General features: G+C 37.0%; 1 protein-coding gene across 1 annotated transcript in view; it reads right to left on the reverse strand.

Moving 5' to 3' along the window:
• Positions 1-6,709, reverse strand: part of TAFA2 (TAFA chemokine like family member 2) — a 508,120-nt gene extending 501,411 nt beyond the window's left edge. The window contains exons 1-2 of the mRNA XM_053226445.1: positions 6,571-6,709; positions 5,287-5,419 (exon numbers count right to left, since the gene is read on the reverse strand). The gene's annotated coding sequence lies outside the window, so the exon portion shown is untranslated. The remainder of the gene's footprint in view (positions 1-5,286; positions 5,420-6,570) is intronic.
• Between the last annotated feature and the right edge of the window lie 5,245 nt (positions 6,710-11,954).

An 11,954-nucleotide genomic window follows, 5' to 3' on the forward strand; every position in this document is an offset into this window, starting at 1 on the left:
CACACACACACACACACACACACTGAAATATTCAGCCTTATAAAGAAACAAAATTCTGAAACATGCTGCAAAATGTTGAACCTTGTGCTGATTGAAGCAGGTTAGTCACAAAAAGACAAATACTGTGTGATTCCACCTATACGTGGTACTGACAGTGGTTAAATTATAGACACAGAAAGTACAATTGTAGTTGGTAGGGGAAAGTAGGAATGGAGAGCTGTTATTTAATGGGCCCAGAGTTTCAGTTTGGGAAGATGAAAACGTTCTGGATGCACAACAATGGGATGTACTTAATATCACTGAACTGTACACTTAAAAACGGCTAAAATATTAAATTTTATAGTGTGTATATTTTACCCCAATTTTTAAATTAAAATTAAGATTAAAAAACAAGTAATATCCAATACATTTCTGAAAAAAAAATATTAAAAGGGAATTAGTTCAGCCAATTAATTAAAGTACTAAGATCATCGTAGACCAATGGTGGAAGAAATGAACTAGAATATCCAGAAATAAATCAAATATGGCAAGAATTTAGATGTTTCAAGTCACTGGAGAAAGACGGATTATTATTCCTTTTTATTGAAGGACACACAGTGTTACACACTGACACACAGTGTGTTGTGTTGACACACAGTGTTACATTAGTTTCAGGTGTAAAAGTAGTGATTGGACAGCTGTACACATTACACTATGCTCACCACAACTGTAGGTACCAGGAAGATGGATTATTTAATAAGTGGTGTTGGGACAATGAGCAGCCTTTTAGAGAATAACGAGATTGGGATTCATGTTTCCCATCTTATAATAAAAAAAAAACAAAATTAAGCAAGAACTCAAATTTAAATAAATCATAAAGGAACTTGAAGAATTATGTGGAAAAAATCCTGATCTGAAAGGAGGAATTTCTAAGTGTGTTTCCAAACTGAAAAGTCATAAAAGAAAAGACTGATTAGTTTGGCTGCAATTATTTTAAAAAAACAAAAAAACAAAAATGTGGAAAACCCACTAAAGTTTTCTTTAAAAGAAGAAAGTTGGGGGAAATTATTACAACTTAATCATGAGAAGATGATTAATTTTCCTTATGGAGTAAAAGTTTCTCCAAATCAGTATTATAAAGAAAATATGGAAAATGGGGAATAATCTAAAAAGACATTTCATGGGCTCTTGGTCATATAAAAAGATGCACAGACTTTCTCACAAGAAGAGAAACATATATACAGATATGCCAAAATACCAATTTATACCTATAAGTTTGGCAAAGATCAGAAAGTTTAACAACACACTCTTGGGAAAAGCATAGAGAAGCAGGCATTTTTATACATTGCTAGCTGGTGTGTCAATGAATTTAAAATCTTTGGAGGACAACTTGGCAAAATTTATCAAAATTTCCAAGTGTCATGCATTTGGATCCAATCTCATTTCTAGCAACTTACCCTACCAATGGTCTCGCACAACCAATATGTACACCTTTCCCAAACAAATTACTTAGATTTTGCTCCCCAGGCTATATCTATTGACTTCGAAAAGTTTCCTTTTCTGGCTCTTTGGGAGATGTTCATAATAATGTGTTCTCTCTGGTCCCTCCTACAAATATCTTTGCTTAATTTCTAAGGATTTGCTAACATTTCTACCCATTTTATGCACTGGAGTTTTAGCAGTCTCCTGGTTTGTGTTGTTTTATTTTCTCATTCTCCTAGTTGCTTTTAGATGATTTTTAGCAAAAGGAAAGACAAATGCCAACCACTTATCCCACCATCTTCAAACCGCAAGTCCTCCTGATTACTTGAATCCTCTAATCCCTTGGTGTCTGAAACCGGAATCTCTCCTACTTCTTCTTGTCCTGTATGACCTACCCTTCCCATTCACAGTCATGAATTCTTCTTCCTACGCCCATCTTTTAAATGCTGTTGTGTTTTAGGATTCTACATCTTTCTCTTGATATACTTTCTTAGCAATTCCACCCACTCTCGTGACCTTAACTACCACCAGTATATTAATGGCCCCCAGATCTTTAGCATTGACCCCCATCTTCAGACTTGTATATCAATTCACCTGTGTGGTACCTACACCCTTCAATGGAAACCTAAGATTAAATTTATCCCACTTTCCCACCCAAAAACATTCTTCCTCTCATATTTCCAAAAATCAATTAATGATTACACTATTCACCAAGTTACTGAAGACAAAAATATACATAAGAATCATCCCTCTTCTTCACTTTTCACTCATGATCAATCATCAAGTGGTACTGATTTTACCTCTTAAATGTTTTCCAAATCTCACTCCTCCACTGCATCCTTGCTACTGCTGCTTTAGTAAAGGTCCTCATCTTTTTTGGTCCTGGAATATTGCAACAGCTTAACACCTTCTCTTCCTGTATCCAGCCTTGCCCCCATTAAGTTAAAGCCTTAACAATCTATCTAAAATCCAGATCCAAACACGTAGGCCCTATGCTTAACATCCATCAGTGGATCCCCACTGCCTTCAGGTTAAAGCCCAGACTATTTGCCATGACACAAGGCTTTCGTAACACATTCCTGTCACCTATTTTTCCCATTGCATACCTTGAATTAATGTTCAGGTAGTGCAAAATTTGTGTGGTAGTTTGGCTCTGATATCAAGATGTTTCTTACCTCTGTCCTCTCTGTTTTTCTTCCGTATCTTCCTTCTTTTTGGCTAAACCTTGTTTATCTTTCAAGACAGCAGTCTAATCATATCTTCCAAGAAGCCTACTCTGAAACTCTTGGTTGGGATAAGTGTCCAATCCTACTCTTGTACAGTTGTGCAGTTTATACACTTTACTAAAGTACCTGGTTGAGGGGACAGGTGGGGGCAAACAGCGGCATGGCAAAAGTGTGCCTTTTTCTTTCACAAAGGTACCATAGGGGCAGAACCAGCTTCATGGGAATATGACCTATGTCATCTCATGAGGCCCCAGTCTTAGAAGGTTCCCACACCTGGTTTAATACTCTGATGTCACCTTCTTTAATTCATAATAATTTTTAACAATGGCCCCACATTTTCACTGGTACTGAGCCTGTGTATGGACTATCTCAGCCCTATAAATACCCCAATCCTCAATGTCCTCATGGACATCTCTTGTGTACATCTTAACCTTTATTAGTTTTACTATATTATATAATAATCGTCCATTTTATCAGCACTTTCCATGTTCTGGGCATTGTGCTAAGTATCTTACATGCATTATCTTATTTAACCCTCCCAACCTAGCTCACTGTGGTAGGAACTATTACCTTCTCATTTTGTAGATGATGAACCTACGGCTTAGATACATAGCTTACCCAGCATTAGGCATATTGACTCTAGAATCTGTTAAACCTTCAATCCCTAAGGATTTTAAGCGAAACTTCTAATATATAAATCTGGTCATCCCACTAGATTTAGAATGACAAATTATGTTTTATTCATCTTTATAGCCCTGGCAACCAGCATTGTCTGAACATTTTAAGTATCTGTTAAATGTGTATTGATCTAAACGCAAATCTAATCTGCAATGAGGTGTATTTGGAAGTTATCAGCAGAACTATAGTATAGAGCATTCCTAATGTAGGTGTATTCTTGGTGTATTTATATATATCCTGAATATGACTGGGTATCCTGGGCCATTCTTGCACTGTCTTTTAGCTTCCTTTAAACCAATGTATCTTTGCTATCACAAAAAGACAAGAGTCCAATTCCAGGGACAGTGAAAAATATGTAGATTTTTACAAAACAGAATAGCAAAACCTCTTTCTAATTCCCTTTGAAAACCTCAGGAATTTTCTTAGAGCTTTTCTTTCCACAGCAACTGACCTGTCTTTCCTTTTTTCTCCTACTGTGTCAATTGCAGTCATCTCCTCCTTCCAGAGTCTTCTCTCTGAGTGTTAAATCTACAGAGTGGAGAGCAATTTAGCTCTTTAGGCTTCTTCAATTTCCATCCTCACTGTGGCAAAGTGTATTTTCCAAGGGTTAGCATCACAATATGTCTCATCTCACAAAGCCCACCCCTTAAAATACTGTTGTGTTTTAGGGATTCATTCTTGATCCACATCTTTCACCTGGTATACTCTTCTAAAGCAATCCCATCTACTCTCTGGGCCATATTAGTATGCTAATGGCCCCCAAGTGTTCCACACTGATCCTCATCTTCAAACTTTCACACACTTCTACACATGTCTTATTACAAGATGACATCGACATTCCTGTCATCAAGAAACAGCCCTTCTCTTGAATCTGAGTAGACACTTGTGATTACTTCAACCAACAGAGTATGGTGGGAGTGATACTATATGACTTCCACAGCTAAGCCATAAAAATGACATGCATTCTACCTTGCCTTCTTGAAATGCTCTCTTTTTGAAGCTAGCCATCATGCTGTGAGGAGGCCAAGCAGCCACATAGAGAAGCTATGTGTAAATGATCCACCTAAGGTACCAGACAACAGCCAGTATCAACTGTCAGAGTGAGTGCATCTTCGGGTGATTCCAAACTCCTGCCTTTGAGTTACTCAAGGCAGCCCAGATGATACTGCATGAAGTAGAAATGAGCTCTCCCCACTGCACCCTCCCAAATTGCAGATTCATAAGTAAAATAAATGGTTGTCGTTTTAAGCCACTAAATTTGGAGTGGTTTATTATACAAAGAAAGATAACTGAGACAGTTATCTAATGCTTGTCTCAATAACACTAAAGATTTAAGACAGAAATTATTTCAAAAGTTTTAAGTTGCATATATATGTATAAGTTTACTCACTATGCAGTCGCTTAGTCCATAGTTGTTTTTTTTTAAGGTTCATTTATTTTGAGAGACAGAGAACACATGCATGAGTGGGGGGAGAAGGGGGAGGGAGAGAGAGAGAGAGAGAGAGAGAGAGAGAGAGAGAGAGAGAGAGAGAGAATGCTGAGAAGGCTACATCCACGCTGTCAGCACAGAGCCAGATGCAGGGCTCAATCCCATGAACCATGAGATCATGACCTGAGCCTAAATCAAGAGTCAGATGCTGAATGAACTGAGCCACCCAAGCACCCCTATTCCATTGTTTAAAATGATAATGCTCGCATAAACTTTTAAGTAACTACAATATATCACCACTATCAGTATTATTTTTTTATCATTAAATCCTGAAATAAAGCTCTTATGAATTATGATAAATAGAAAAGTGAGTTGAATAGGTATCATTTAACCATTTTAATCAAATTTTGACATCCACCATAGAATAGGTGGACCAGGGAAGCAGCATCCATTACAAAATGTGTCCCATAAAAATTATTTCTGTCTACTTACAGCACATGTTATATAAACTCCTTGAGAAAGTATATCTGATTTTTTTCTGGCCTTCATCAGCACCAAATAGTAAAGTAACACAGATTCATCTCTGGGCACAGGCACTCCCTCTGCAGCACATGATGATGGAGAGCTGAGGGCCCAGAACCAAAAATGGTTAAGAAAGCAGTAATGATGGAGAATACCAGTGATTGTTATTTGGACAATAACTGTCCTTATTTTTCTTTTGATGCCGTAAGACTGATTTTTCTTGACTGCTAATCAAAGAAAAGCTTAGCCATTATAGCAGCCAAGCCTTTCTCCAGTAGAGGCCAACCATAGTTCTTAGATTCAGGAAGGTTTTTTTTGTTTTTGTTTTTTTTCAACGTTTATTTATTTTTGGGACAGAGAGAGAAAGAGCATGAACGGGGGAGGGGCAGAGAGAGAGGGAGACACAGAGTCAGAAACAGGCTCCAGGCTCTGAGCCATCAGCCCAGAGCCCGACGCGGGGCTCAAACTCACGCACCGCGAGATAGTGACCTGGCTGAAGTCGGAGGCTTAACCGACTGCGCCACCCAGGCGCCCCTCAGGAAGTTTTTTTATCTTAACTTCAGCCTGAGTGGACTCACCAGGCAAAGGCTGGTTATTATTCAAGCAGTTTGAATAATAAGTACTATTGCTTTGCTATATTGCAGTATAATCTCCTGTTTCCTATATTGTGTAATTTTTTAGTCAGCAAATTCTACTTAATTGGCTCTCTAATTATTGGGGTGTGGAGATCTATAATAATTCAAGGTGGCTCTCATTGCAGAGTTGTTCTGACATAGGAAATTAGAAATTGTAGACTTACGTAAACTCCTGAAGATTTGTCTGTTACTGTGTTAGAAACATCATAGCTAGGAGCACCTAGATGGCTCAGTCATTTGAGCGTCAGATTTCAGCTCAGGTCATGGTCTCATGGTTTGTGAGTTGGAGCCCCACGTTGAGTTCTCTGCTGTCAGTGAAGAGCCCGCTTTGGATCCTCTCTCTCTCTTTCTCTCTGTCTGCACCTCCCCCACTTGTGCTCCCTCTCAAAAAGAAATAAACATAACAAAAGAAAAGAAACATCATAGCTATCCAGGCTTTTAATATTTTATAGCAAATATACTCAAACATAGAATTCACTAATCTGACCTGCTACTGATTACACCCTTATTATCACATCCCATAGACTTCCAATCTCAGTTTTCTCAGTTAAAAACAAGCACCTCATCAAAAGGTTTTGAATTATTCAATGTAACAAATGTTTATTGAGTACCCACTTACAAGCAAGTCCCTGTGCTAAATGCTTTGAACGATGTAAATATGAATAGAGACTAGATTCTTCCAAGGATTTACAGCCTAGGGATGACAAAAACAAATAGTAAATACAAGTCTCCCATGTGAAAGAATATAGTGCGTGCCATAAAAAGTATATAAATAAAGGGCTACAAAGGATCAGTGGAAAAAGAAATAACAGGGTAGGGAAATGGAGAGTGAACAAGATCAGTAAGAGATGAGGTTGTCCTTGAGATGAGCAGAAATATTGGGTAGAATTTTACTACAAAGAAGCCTGAGGGCAGAAGAGAAAAGGGGTGATAAGGACATTCTAGACCCATGGTTTAAATCCTGAGTGCACTCTAGATCACTAGACGAATATCTAATTCTCCACAACTCTATCCAATACACACAAGCCAAGGTTGGAATCATATTTCTATGAGGACAGAATAGCATGGGTTTCTGTGTACCAAGAAGATATGAAATACAGATATGTTCTAGGAAACTGAAGGGTCCATTTTGGTTTTAAACATGAAGTACGTGTAAGAAAACAATGAAAGATAGATTTGTAAAAGTTAGATTGGAATCATATCCTACAGCAAACTTGCCTCACAGTGCACTTCCACTGTAAGCACTTAGATCTGGCCCACTTCCTTTCTGACTTCATTTACTGTGGTTTAGAATTTAAAATGTCTTCTAGTTTTATCAAAGATAAGGAGTGGGTTTCCTAGTTTTCTTCTCTTTATTGTATTGACATTATTTTCCAAGAGGACTCAAAAATATCTTTGCCATCTTTAAAAGGGACTACTCTTAATTTTTCAATTTAATTTCCCTATGAAGTCCTTTTCCTGACATACAGGAATTTTAACTAGTTATTTTCCCCCCGCAGGTGATCTTTTTCCAAGTTAGTGATGTGTCAGTCAACTTCCTAATTTGGTTCCAGCAACTGCTACCATGGTAGTTAGTGGGATGGTGGAAGTCTAATTTCTGGATCTTCTGAAGAAATAGTGTACCATAGCAGAAGCGAGGAAGATGTTTCCAACTGCCTCCCCATTTGAAAATTACCTCAAGCAACAAGGAAAACAAGAAACAAAAACACAAAGTATACCTTTGCCTACAATGGGAAAAGCAAAGGGAAACAAGCTGCCTTAGCCCTCAGAACCCTACAAGGACTTGGGAATGGGAGGCAGTGATGCAGAGAAGGGACTGATAACACAGGGATTGTTTGTAAGATGACACGGTTAGTAATTAGACTCCCAAGTTTTCATCTTCAAGAAAGCCAAGCAACTGTCCTGTCCCCATCCCCATAGGAAAACACATGCTTGTTCTTGAAATACAGAGGTGCTAGTCTGAAGGTTATCAGACATAGGGGAAGGTGGTGAAAGAGTTCATACTGAGCAATAAGACCACTCTCCTCTCTCTTCTCTGTCCAGATCCAGAAAGAAGACCAAGTAAAGCAATGAGAATTCCAAAAATAGTGACAACGGGAAGTTCCAAGACAACAGTGAACATCAAGGAGAGACACCAACCTATTAAGACTGGCAGGACATCACATATGTCCAGTGTTGATGTTTCTAAGAGGGAAATTAGAACAAATAAACTTAAAGTTCACACCTGATGAAGATGATATTGAGATATATTTTAAGGAGATTTTGAAACCATGGGAAAAGTTTAGCCAAATTTCCAAAGAAATTCAATGAATGAAAATGAAAAATAAAGCAATTATCAACTTCAGAAAAAGAAAAAAAAGAACAAGATAGTAAACACCTGACTCATCAGCGATCAATATTCACATAGTCAAAAGATGCAGACACAAGATAGAGATTTAATAATCAAAAATTGTGATATAGAATGTGTAAAAGAATAGAAGGAAGGAGTTAGAAGCTATAAATTAGCTAAGTCTTTACGTCCCAAAGCAGAAAGACTATAGATGTCTATGATTAATAATCAGGCAATACCAGTATAAGCATATTATGTTTAATAGAGGTAAACACCAAAGTCAACTTTTAAAATAATTGAAAGTGGTGGCTTCCAGGGAGGAACATGAGAGAAGGTAGAAAAAGAGACTTTAATTTTTATGATATATTCTTTATAGTGTCTACTGAATTTTAAGCTATTTGAGTAGAATACTTTGGCAAGAAGTAAAGAAAGGACATAGATGTTAACATGAACATTTTGCATATGTCAACATTTCTATTTCTAGATACACACTCTATAGAAACTCTCATACGTGTTTACAAGGGGATGAATGTAAGGATGTTCATTTCAGACTTGTTTGTAAAAGTAAAATATTAGCCCAAATTGAAATGTCCACTAGGAGAATAAATAAATAAAATGTGGTATATTTGAAGGACAAAATATTATACAGCAAGTAAAAGCAATGCACTAACTTTATATAAATAAATATATATATATATATATATGCATGTGTGTGTGTGTATATATATATATATATATATATATGAAAAACAATGCTGTTGAAAAAAAAGGAGTTGAAAAGTGATTTATGCAGGATGAATTCATTTAAGTAAGGTTTAGAACATAAAACAATACTATATATTTTGTCTGATACTATAATGTGTATAAAACCATAAAATTTGAATGGAAGGACACACATTAAATTTATGGAAAAGGGGAAAGGAAATTGGACTGAATTGGGGGAACAAAGACTTCAATTTATCCTTACTGTTTTAGTCACTATGTTATAAAAAGATAAAGCAAATATGACAAAATGTTAACTATTGAGTATTGTGTGCTCGTTTCACAGGTGTATGTTTTATCACTTTGTGTAATTTCCTACACTTTTTAAATATTTCCAATTTTAATATTTAATGTCACACATATACAGTCTGTGACTGCATCTATAAAGCAGAGTCTTCTTGTTCTGAGAAAATATAGTACTTTGACCAAAGTAAAGTTCACAGAGATTGAAATTTACATGCCTTATAAGAACACAATCTACAAGTAATAGGAACTAACCAGCTTGTAAAATTCTCATCAAAAATTTTCTTCCCACCTTTCTGCCCAAAAGTTGGATTCGTTTAAAAGGACTTTGAGGGATGCCTGGGTGGCTCAGTCAGTTAAGCATCAGACTTCAGCTCAGGTCATAATCTCATGGTTTGTGAGTTTGAGCCACCTCATCAGGCTCTGTGCTGACAGCTCAGAGCCTGGAGCCTGCTTGGGATCCTGTGTCTCCCTCTCTCTCTGCCCCTCCCCTGCTCACACTCTGTCTCTCTCTCTCTCTCAAATATAAATACACATTTAAAAAATAAGTTTTATAAAAAGGACTTTGAAATGAGTTCTAACCTGAAAAGTAGATATGAAATATGTGTTTAACATAAAATTTGTGTTGAAACCTATAGGCTAACCTACTAAGATTTCAACCTAAGTTATTAAGATTTTAAATATTAAGATAGTTAAGATACTGAGAAAATGAGGGGCACCTGTTAAGTTACTAAAATGTTAAGTTAAGAAAATGAGAGCCTCAGTCAGTTAAGGGTCCGACTCACTATCTCACTAGTAAGGGTCACTATCTCAGGGTCATGGGATCAAGCCCCACAAAGGACTCCAGCCCCACATAAGGCTCCATGCTGGGCATGGAACCTGCTTAGGATTCTCTTTCCCACTCTCTTTCTCCCCTTCCCGCATTTGCACTCTCTCTTTCTAAGACAGAAAGAAAGAGAGAGAGAGGGAGGGAGGGAGGGAGAAAATGAAAACACCTTTAGTTACGAAGATTTGCATAAAAAGGACTATCAAGATGCAAGTTTTCCATTACATATTTTGTATAGCGACTACGTTTCAAAGTCAAGCTGCTCCACTTAGTAATATTGATATAGGATGCGCAGCAGGGAGAAGCTTTAGTACTTATGATGCTGGACATGCAATGTAGCACTAGCAAATTTGGCTTTAAGAACTGCCTAATTACATATTTATAAATGCATATCATGTACCTTTAGGATGGAATGAAGCCCCATAGCCATTTCAGTTTATCAAGTAGATGATGTAATTTTTTTAAAATATTATGCAGTCGATTAAACCAAGCAACAATATACACTCATGGTTACTTGTGAAGGCTACCACTTATGGAATGATTGTCTATTTCATTGTGTGGTTAAATGCCAGGGACTGGAGCAAGCAAAAACGAAATAACCTGGGTAAATGCAGAAATCTGAAATGATGGCTCAGTAGCACTCTCCTGTCAATCAGCACAGCCATTATCTTTAACAGTCACTGTGCATGAGCAATATTCTACTCATTTTATCAAATATCCCTGCCTCTTCAAAGACCAGCTTTTGGCTTTGGGGGATCCTTCTTTTTGTTTCTTTTTTTTAATTCTTTTTAATGTTTGTTTATTTTCGAGAGACAGAGACAGAACATGAGCCGGGGAGGGGCAGAGAGAGGGGGAGACACAGAACCTGAAGCAGGAGCCAGGCTCTGGGCTGTCAGCAGAGAGCCTGATGCGCAGCTCGAACCCATGAACCGTGAGATCACAACCTGAGCCAAAGTTGGATGCTCAACTGACTGAGCCACACAGGCGCTCCTGTTTCTTTCTTTTTTTTTTTTAATATTTATTTATTTTTGAGAGAAAAGAGTGCTAGCGGGGAAGGGTCAGAGAGACAGCAGGACAGAGGATCTGAATTGGGCTCTGTGCTGACAGCTGACATCCCAGTGAGGGGCTCACAAACGGGGAGATCATGACCTGAGCTGAAGTTGGCGCTTAACCAACTGAGTCACCCTAGCGTCCCTTGTTTCTGTTTTCTATTTTATTTACTTCTGTGGCTTATTCTGTTGTATTTTTCCCAACATCTTAAAATAAAATTTTAGCTCACTAATTTTCATTTTTTCTTGTATATACATGAAAGACCTTAAAAGTCACCCTTGGTTCTCTTTTAGCACCAAATTATTTTCATTGTCATTCCTTTATCAATCTTATATAATTTCCAATTATGATTTATTTTAGCCATGAGCTATTTAGTTTCATTTTTCAAACACAAAGGACTTCGGAACAACCATTTTTTTCTTAAAGATTTCTAATTTTGTACAGAAATGGAGATCTTTACAACATGGATTGTTTGGTACATTTTTAAAATGTTTTACCACTTCAAACTGCAATTTTTATGAATGTTTTATCCTTGTTTGAAATAATCTGTATTCTCTAGTTGGGCAGAAGAATCTGATTATGTTGTCCTAATTTTCTATATCTTTAATGATTTTTGCTTGATCTATCAAGCTTTTTTAAAGTTTCTCAATTTCTATACATAATTCTTGAGTCTTTCCATGTTACATACTTTGAGGTGATGCATTCAGATACAAAAAGATTCGAGACGTTACATTTTCCTTATAAGCCATTCTTTTCATCATTTGACAGTGTCTTTTTCTAATAAGGTTTTGTT

The sequence above is a fragment of the Acinonyx jubatus genome, chromosome B4 (genome assembly GCF_027475565.1).
Source record: "Acinonyx jubatus isolate Ajub_Pintada_27869175 chromosome B4, VMU_Ajub_asm_v1.0, whole genome shotgun sequence".
Taxonomy (NCBI): domain Eukaryota; kingdom Metazoa; phylum Chordata; class Mammalia; order Carnivora; family Felidae; genus Acinonyx; species Acinonyx jubatus.